This window comes from Cherax quadricarinatus, chromosome 1, assembly GCF_038502225.1.
Source record: "Cherax quadricarinatus isolate ZL_2023a chromosome 1, ASM3850222v1, whole genome shotgun sequence".
NCBI lineage: Eukaryota > Metazoa > Arthropoda > Malacostraca > Decapoda > Parastacidae > Cherax > Cherax quadricarinatus.
Window position 1 is genome coordinate 92,420,315 of NC_091292.1, and position 10,000 is coordinate 92,430,314.

Genomic DNA, 10,000 nt, shown 5'->3' on the forward strand with positions numbered 1-10,000 from the left:
TCTCACACAGTCATCACAACCATGTCTCACACTAAACTCTCACACACTCATCACAAGCATGTCTCACATTAAACTCTCACACACTCATCACAAGCATGTCTCACACTAAACTCTCACACAGTCATCACAACCATGTCTCACACTAAACTCTCACACACTCATCACAACCATGTCTCACACTAAACTCTCACACAGTCATCACAAGCATGTCTCACACTAAACTCTCACACACTCATCACAAGCATGTCTCACACTAAACTCTCACACACTCATCACAAGCATGTCTCACACTAAACTCTCACACAGTCATCACAAGCATGTCTCACACTCAGCTCTCACACACTCATCACAAGCATGCCTCACACTCATCACAAGCATGCCTCACACTCATCACAAGCATGCCTCACACTCAACAGAAAATTAACAACTTCCAGGACATTGTTATCCAAGACTCAGGTGCTGGACTAGTTGGATTTAGTTCCCAGTGTAGCTGAGATTCCATACTCCATTCGAGTGCTGTCTAGTCTTTTTATTTTCATTATATCGTTGTGACGGTCAGCTTTTTCGTCAGTTTATATGTAGGCCAGTTTTAGTAATATATAATAATGTTTTACGAAAACTGGATAAGTTTGAGCCCAGCGCGGTCAGTGTTTAGCGAGTCATCTCCAGATAGTTACCCTCTAGGCTAGTCACCCAAGAGAAAGTCGTACCGAATGGCTTATAAAATCATTACTTGTCTTATTTGGGAGAAAAATGATATATGCAGCGTTTTTTTTTTTTTGTGAGTGAAAGGGACTGGTTAGCCTGATGGTAGTGGTCAGCAATGTATACATATGGGATCGACATCCGGTGCACGTCTGGGGATCTGATGAGTGTTTGATGGAGAGGTGACTGCCAGTGTTCTCTCTCTCTCACACACACACACACACACACACAAAGTACTGTGTAGTAGCGACTAGAGAAGAGGCATGACCAGGCGCTATGAATCGACCCCCGCAACCACAAATAGGTGAGTGCACACACACTAAACATTCAGAGGTGGACGTGTATTCATCGTTAATTTCTTACCTGTCTTCCTATAACTTACCTTGAGGTAAACAAGATATGGATGAATATCTGGCAGAAGAGAACGTAAACCGGACCAAGGGAGAGGAAGAAAAATTATGTATGTGTTTGTGTGTGTGTATGTGTGTGTGTGTGTGTGTGTGTGTGTGTGTGTGTGTGTGTGTGTGTGTGTGTGTGTGTGTGTGTGTGTGTGTGTGTGTGTGTGTGCGTTTACTCACCAGTTGTACTCACTTAGTTGTGGTTGCAGGGGTCGAGTCACAGCTCCTGGCCCCGCCTCTTCACTGGTCGCTACTAGGTCACACTTCCTGCTCCATGAGCTTTATCATACCGCTTCTTAAAGCTATGTATGAATCCTGCCTCCACTGCATCACTTCCCAAACTATTCCACTTCCTGACAACTCTGTGACTGAAGAAATACTTCCTAACATACCTGTGATTCATCCGAATCTTCAACTTCCAACTGTGACCCCTTGTTGCTGTGTCTCATCTCTGGAACATCCTGTCTCTGTCCACCTTGTTGATTCCTCTCAGTATTTTATATGTCGTTATCCCCCCTGTCTCTCCTGTTCTCCAGTGTCGTCAGGTCGAGTCCCCTTGTGTGTGTTAGTTACCATTCTGTCTTAGGCACATGTCGATTAAACACTAGGCCTGTTGTATATGCGTGCATGTGTGTATGTGTGTGTGTGTAATGATCTAGTTTTGGTTGCAGGGGTCGATTCATAGCTCCTTACCCCGCCACTTCACTGGTCTCTACTAGGTCCACTCTCTCCTTGCTCCATGACTTTTATCATACCTAAAGCTATGTATGGATCCTATCTCCACACCATCACTCTCAAGACTGTTCCACTTCCTGACAACTCTATAATTGAAGAAGTACTTCCTAACGTCTCTGACTCATAAGAGTTTTCAACTTCCGGTTGTGACCCCTTGATGCTGTGTCCCATCTCTGAAACATCCTGTCCCTATCCACCTTGTCAGTTCCTCTCAGTATTTTATATGCTGTTTCCCATGTCCAACCCTATCCCTCCTGTCCTCCAGTGTTGTCAGGTTGAGTTCCCTTAACCTCTCCTCGTAGGATAAACCTCTCAGCTCTGGGACTAGTCTTGTTGCAACACTTTGCGCTTTCTCTAATTTCTTGACATGTCTGACCAGGTGTGTGTTCCATACTGGTACTACATACCCCAATATGGGCCTGACGTACATGGTGTACAGTGTCGTGAATGACTCCTTACTTAAATGTTGAAACACTATTCTTAGGATTGGCAGGCACTCGTATGCTGCAGCAGTTATTTGGTTAATGTGGAGCTCAGGAGATGTGCTTGGTATGATGACCACCCCAAGATTTTTTTTTTTTTTTTTTTTTTTTTAGTGAGTTTTGCAGCTTCTGACCTCTCAGGCCGTACTCCATCTGCAGCCGCCTTTGTCCTTCCTCAAACCTTGCACCTGCCGGGGTTAAACTCCAGGAGCCATTTGTCGGACCAGGCTTGCAGCCTGTCCGGATCCCCTTGTAGGCTTACCTGATCCTCATCTGCTTGTATTCTCATCAGTTTCACATCATATGCAAACAGGGATACGTCTGACACTATCCCTTCCGCCATTTATTCACACATACAAGAAATAGCGCCGGACCTAGGACTGACTTTTGTGGAACCCCACTCGACACATGCACCCACTTTGACACCTCGTATCTTACCGACATACATTTGTTTCTTTTCCTGTCAGGTAGTCTCTGATCCATTGCAGTGTATGTGTGTGTGTGTGTGTGTGTGTGTGTGTGTATGTGTGAAAGGAAGGCGGGTCTGGGTTGAATGCTAAACCATAAATACCTTCTTGCTGGCTGAGAGATTTTATGCTGTTGCTCTTAATCTGTGTCTACCTCTTTGTCTTTTGCCGAGTGTCTCTCTCTCTCTCTCTCTCTCTCTATATATATATATATATATATATATATATATATATATATATAAACACTGATCTCTGGCTGAAGGAGACTCGAACCTACGAACCTTAGGACAAGGTACGCAGTGCTTTACCAATCTACCCACACTGGACCAATACCTTGGCGTGTAGCATGCGCTACACGTTTTATCCAAGGCAGCCAGCTTTCAGGGAGAAGGCTTACAGCTTTTCATCTCATCCCCTGCATGCATCAGCCTTACTAGAGATTTGAACAATGCAAGGAATTCGCGAGAGCATGCGAAATATACACAAACACTGATCTCTGGCTGAAGGAGACTCGAACCTACGAACCTTAGGACAAGGTACGCAGTGCTTTACCAATCTACCCACACTGGACCAATACCTTGGCGTGTAGCATGCGCTACACGTTTTATCCAAGGCAGCCAGCTTTCAGGGAGAAGGCTTACAGCTTTTCATCTCATCCCCTGCATGCATCAGCCTTACTAGAGATTTGAACAATGCAAGGAATTCGCGAGAGCATGCGAAATATACACAAACACTGATCTCTGGCTGAAGGAGACTCGAACCTACGAACCTTAGGACAAGGTACGCAGTGCTTTACCAATCTACCCACACTGGACCAATACCTTGGCGTGTAGCATGCGCTACACGTTTTATCCAGTGTGGTTAGATTGGTAAAGCACTGCGTACCTTGTCCTAAGGTTCGTAGGTTCGAGTCTCCTTCAGCCAGAGATCAGTGTTTGTGTATATTTCGCATGCTCTCGCGAATTCCTTGCATATATATATATATATATATATATATATATATATATATATATATATATATATATATATATATATATATAACAGAGAGAGATAAGGTTCGAAGCAGCCAGGAACAATTTTGTCAAGACATCTTTTGTGTTTAAATATCTGAGACGTTTCGGATGTTTTTTGCGTCCATCGTCAGAATCTAAAATTGTACTGCGATTTTTTTTTTTTTTTTTGTCGGTACCAAGTGCTGCAAGTGGTCCACATCTCGACCTGCAGAACCTTTTCACTGCAGCCGCTCTCCGCCCTGCTGCCCCAATTCTACACTGATTAATTATGTGTACATTTGCGTCAGATTGGTAGTTGACATATAAGGTCTGAACTGTTGCAGGTCGCATCCTGGGCCAGAGGCCCTGAGGATCACAGAGGAAATAAAGCACAGGTTTTCTTGGGTTATCCTGATTTATTAACCTTCCGGATTAATCTTCTTCTTTTTCTTCTTCATCTCCTTTATATCCCTCTTCTTCTTCATCTCCTTCTTCTTTATTCATTCATTCATTCAGATTTCATCGTTGATTCCTTGCTTCTATTGTTCATTTAAAGTCTGCTCTGTTTTCTTTATCTCATTAACTGCGTCACATTTTAGCTATAACTCAAGCATTTTTTAACCTCCTCTGAACATCCCTCATCAAGTAGCTTTTTTGCAGACAACAACTTTCACATTCATTTAGGTTGCACTCAGCTGGGTCATAATTTTTCACCCTCGTTGTGCAGTGTTTTATTCTAACTTGACTTCTACCTTCATGGCCAACACTGGAAAGCATTTTTATTAAAGGATACTCAGTTCTGAAGACGGAATTTAAGGTAGGCATCAACCGTCTCTTAGCCTACCTACGTCCTACCGCTTCCCACCTCTCTAAGCACAGTAGTATGCCTACCTTAACGATCATTTGTTTATACCATTTTCTTACATCTGTGACTTGCATCAGTTGACCCACTTCATTTTTCTAACTGTACGCTAAGCCACTACTTACAAAGGGGGAATGATATTTATTTATGTTATAAGTTGGTTAATTGGGTTTAATAAAGCCTTTCAACTACGCGAGGGTTATTAAAGCAACCAGACTAAAAACACCTTACTCTCAAAATCAGAGAATAAACTCCCAGAATTAATGCATCAAAAATTACTTCTAATATTCGCCTGGACAGCCCTGAAATGGTCTTAATTTAAAGAGACGTTAGGTTAGGTTAGGTAAAATTCGTTAGGAAAGAGGTCAAGTGTTTCCTGACGCGGGTCTTATAACCCAGTAATGGAGGAGCTTTTGGTCGTCTGACTGGGACTTTCAGGTGGCTTACCGGTTCATCCCTTTAAAAATTAAGGTTACAGAGAAACTTGTAATATTCGTCAGGAGACACGGGTTATAATCATGTAGATGACCCTTTTAAGATTCACTCAGAGGCAGATATTAGGAAATAGGACAAGTGTTTCCTAACGTGGGTCTTAATTAAGTCGTTTTTTTTTTTTCGCCGGTACTCTCCCGGTCCGGGTCTTTTCCAAGAGTGGTGACCCGGCCTTGGCTCCCTATCTGGGGAGTGTCTCGAGACGTAAGTCTCCCATGGGAGGAGGTACAAGTACCCCCTCATCTTTGGGACCAAGTGTCCCCAGGCCTAGCCACAGTCCCCGCCCTCACGGGGCTCGCAGGGAGAAGCTAGACCTCTGGTCTGCCATCTGCCCCGCCCCAAAGGGGCTCGTGGGGATGGCAGTCTTCTGAGCTGCAGGTGGTAGCAAGCTCAGCCTTTCTCTTAAGTCGTATGATAACCCGCAGTTCACTGAGCTACTATGAGGAATATACACCTCTCTCTACATATAATAATAATAATAATAATAATAATAATAATAATAATAATAATAATAATAATAATAATAATAATAATAATAATAATAATAATAAATTTGTTACAAACATTTCAACGCAATACACGTATTTATACTAGACAACGACACTGATTTTCAACATGGAAAAAAATAGTATACCCACCACAGAATAATAATATAAAAACAGAAAGCGAATTATAACACTTAAGCCTCACTCGTCCAAAAGTTCATTGTCAGAACTTTGCTTCGCAACACAGCAAAGGTTACGACCCAGCAAAGGTCACCAACACTCGTCGAGGTCAACTGTTAGCTCCTGACCCCAAAAGCAGACCGGCACACCCTGGCAGGGACCTCTATCAAGGCCTCTCACATTCCTCGTCTCCCGTGAGACAATCCTTTGTGCGTGGAGATGAATTTTTTTGTATACCTTACTTAAGCTCAAAGATTCATTTGCAAAGTGACACAGGGACTACTACGAATGTAGGTACAGGCGTAGAGAGAATATGATAATGGTATACAGTACCGATAAGTTGATAAGACACATGTGCAATAGTTAGGTATCTTTATTCTGAAACGTTTTGTCTTCACGGTGGCCTTCTTCAGTCGAGTACAGACGAGGCAGCAGAAGCAGTAGAGATGTATAGACGATGTAATCAGTCTATCACCCTTAAAGACGTAGTTTTGAGGTGGTCAGTCCCTCAGCCTGGAGAAGAGTTTTGCTCCATAGTCCGGAACAATGTTAATGTTCCAATTACGTTCAGAACTACGTCTTCAAGAGTGATGGATTGATTACATCGTCTTTACATCTCTACTGCTTCTGCTGCCTCCTCTGTACTCGACTGAAAAAGCCTACTGTATAGGCGAAACGTTTCGGAATAGATACCTAACTGTTGCACATGTGTCTTATCACAGGTGTAGATATCCTTGCAGAACAGGTGTGGCCAGAGAATTGGTCTCCTATGCGTGATGAGAAGTAACAGTAAGGAGTCCTAATGACCTAAGTCCCTCAGATATCTTGTGAGCTTCGAGAGGCAGGTTCAGTGCAATGTCTATTCTCGAATCATGATCTTTGTATGATTCCTTGAGTTCCACTTCCTTGAATCAAGAGATTAACCTTGTACTTGGCCTTCTAGAACCTCACTTCTTACACATGTCCGTTTCTGAGATAGCATCAGTGTCTTGTCTTGTCTCTCTGGTCGTGTGTTACGTCTGAGATATCTCAAAGAGCCTCGCCGGGTCTGTATATCTGTGCTCATAAAGTGTGTCCAATCCTCCCTTGATCGTGCAATACATTTCCCTTGACATTTATAATTTACTGAACGATATCTTGAAAGGGTAGGCAGAGAAAGTGAGTAAGGAATGAGTGAGATAAGGTGAGGTGGGACATGTATGAAGGTACGATTACGAAAGAGAGAAAGAGACATACATATAGCTATGTACATGTACACCCTTAGACAAAATCATGCACTCGGTACAAACAAGTATATCTTGAGGTTCACACTTATCTCCTCCCTGTATACAAACACAAACACCTCCAATACGTCCTTGCAATATTTTAACTCACAAGAAATTGGAAAGGGAAAGCAAGCAGGAAGGGCAGTCTTTAAAAAAAAAATGGACTAAGGGAGACCAGACAGTAATATCAAGAACAACTGAAAACGAGAGTGGGGACGGCCATGGATGACTGACTTAGCTGTGTCATTAGTATCAATACTCAGTGTCCTCTACACCAACCCATGTATTTAACTGACAATAGGCTTATCCTTCTATCGAAATTTTTCTTTATATGCAAAAAACATATACGAAGAAATACTCACGATACAGTATTAACGAATGCAAAAACAAATCTACATTCCTGTCAGGTAAGATGTTCTTAAAAATATTGCTTCACTTGCCTGTTTCGATGCCTTAACTGTTTCAATTACACGTCTCGCCACTGTAAATGTAAATTATTGTTCACATTTACATTTTACCGGAGAAGAGTTATGGCAGTTTTATGTCTTAACTGAAAGTCATGCAAATACTTGAAGGAATTTTGTTTGCAAGTTACATTTCTTAAACGATACTCTTTAACCATTTTTGCTGCTTGTGTTGCACTAAATTGTGTGGTCCAGCGTGTTGCTGAGTGCGCAAGGTAACGCCTTCGAAGGGATTCAGGGGAAAACCGGTTTGGAAGACCTGATTTCTGGAGGTAGGAAGCAGAGTGCTTGCACTCTGAAAGATGGAACAACACAGTGCTGGCCACCACCTGAAGGTGCACAGCTGAAGGAGCTTAAATGAGCCTTTGAAAGAGCTTAACGAAGTCTCTAAAGGCACTTAACTGAGCCTCTGAGGGAGCTCAACTGGTAAGTCTCCTCCGCGTAATATATGGCCAACATCGTTACCTCTACAACGCGATGGGCGTGATTGGTCACGCTCAACCCCCAGCACATCGCTGAAAACATCATGGCATTTTCAAATGAAAAAAAAGAACTTTTTTTGACAATATCATTATTAGAGGCACTTTAAAAAAGACACAGAAAAAGTAACGACAATTTCATAACCTTTCCTTCAGAACCAGCCACCGGTATGGCTTCAGAACCTACCACCTGTATGGCTTGAGAATCAGCCACCGGTATGGCTTCAGAACCAACCACCAGCTGAACCAGCAGCAGTTATTTGCAAAGTTGCTTGCTTTTAAATCACAGAGAGTGAGCGACTCGAACTGCGGTAGGCGAGTCCTACAACTCACAGGCCAGTGTGCTAACCACTGGGCCAACTGACTCTAAAAGCATTCGATAATGATAAGTTGTACAGACTGCGATACTTGGATGTTGCAAGAGTCAAGAATGAAATGTGTTGTCTCAGTGGCTGCATGTTCACTCACATATGAATGGTACTAACAAGTACTGTCATTATGTCTATAAATTCACTCACAGGAGGAGTGGCACTGACCAAGTGAAGGCAAGAGGGGGGGGATTGATGGGGAGGTGTGGGCTAGTTATGTGGGCGTGGGCAGCAGTAGCATGGGCGTGGCTAGAATGAGATGGGCGCCAAGGAGAAACAAGAGTGAAGGGTGAAACGTGGCGAAGGTGAAGTGGCGGTGAAGGTGATGAAAGTGAGTGGCTTGGCTCGGCTTTTAGTAAACTGGTCATGTAGTGTGGACATGCGACTTGTGTCATCATCTTCATCACGCCTACCTGCAATTATCCTTATATAACTGTCATGATCGTCCGAATCATTAAGTAATGCATTTATTCTGTCAACGCTCGCTATTAAATTTTCAATTTATTTTTAAGTTCGGCTTGTTTAGTGGAGTCGACTTATTAGTAACGACGTATACACTGCATAATGATATATATGCACTGCGTAATGAGGTATATTCACTGTATAAGGATGTATATACATGTATAATGATTATATATTGTATAATGTACATGCACTGTATAATGACGTATATACATTGTATAATGAAGTATATACACTGTATAATGATGAATATACATTGCATAGCGATGTATATGCACTGTTTAATGTATATACATTATATAATTAACCTGGTTCAGAAAGTCATTAGCCTTAATTACAAGTGTCCGGCCACAGCCTTGTGACATTCGCTAGAGTGAGAGTCGCCCAGACTTGTGCTTGCTGTCATTTATATTAGTGAAGGAAAACGCGAGTGAGAGTGTTTGTAAGGTTATCAAAAAGTCAGGTCAAGGCAGGTTATAGTCCGTGCAAGGCTTCTTATAAGGTAGATGCGTCTGTTTCTTGGAGCGCTGGACGGACGGAGGATCAAGCCTCCACCGCACAGTGTTTAACGCGAAAACGGGAAAACTTTTTTTTAATCGCAACACAAGGTGTGGTGGAGGCTTGATCTACCGTCCACTAATTGCTAAGACAGAAGCTTGTATGCAACCCACCACACCCCGACCCACCAGGAAGACTGCAGGAGACGGCCCTTGTCAAGGATGCCCACTCACTCACCCACCCTGTATGCAACATCGCCCATCCTGTATGCAACATCACTAGATAAACTAAACGCTGAAATTGCATGTCGCATGTTGCAAATCGGGTCCTGTTTACTATTTCTTTGTGAGTGTTGCAGTTTCAAGGCTCAACTCTTGCTGCAAACGTGACCAGCCAACCACAGGCGCCGTGACTCTTGTCTCCGGAGAATGCAGCAGCAGTTGTGTTAGCTGGTGCTGTAAATGTTTATCAGCAGGTGTTGTGAAGGTTTATCAGCAGTTGTAAAGTATCATCAGATGTTGTAAGGTGTATCAGCAGTTGTAATACAGGGGACTCACCTGGTCAGCAGGGTTATTAGCAGTTGTATAACATGGGTCTAGAATCCTTAGCAGGTGTTATACCGACGTTTCTTCAAGTTTTCAGGTGTACAACAGGTGTCTAATCTGA

General features: G+C 42.8%; 1 protein-coding gene across 1 annotated transcript in view; it reads left to right on the top strand.

The window, feature by feature from the left end:
* Positions 1 to 10,000, top strand: part of LOC138852562 (uncharacterized) — a 45,925-nt gene that overhangs the window by 24,653 nt on the left and 11,272 nt on the right. The window lies entirely within an intron of this gene.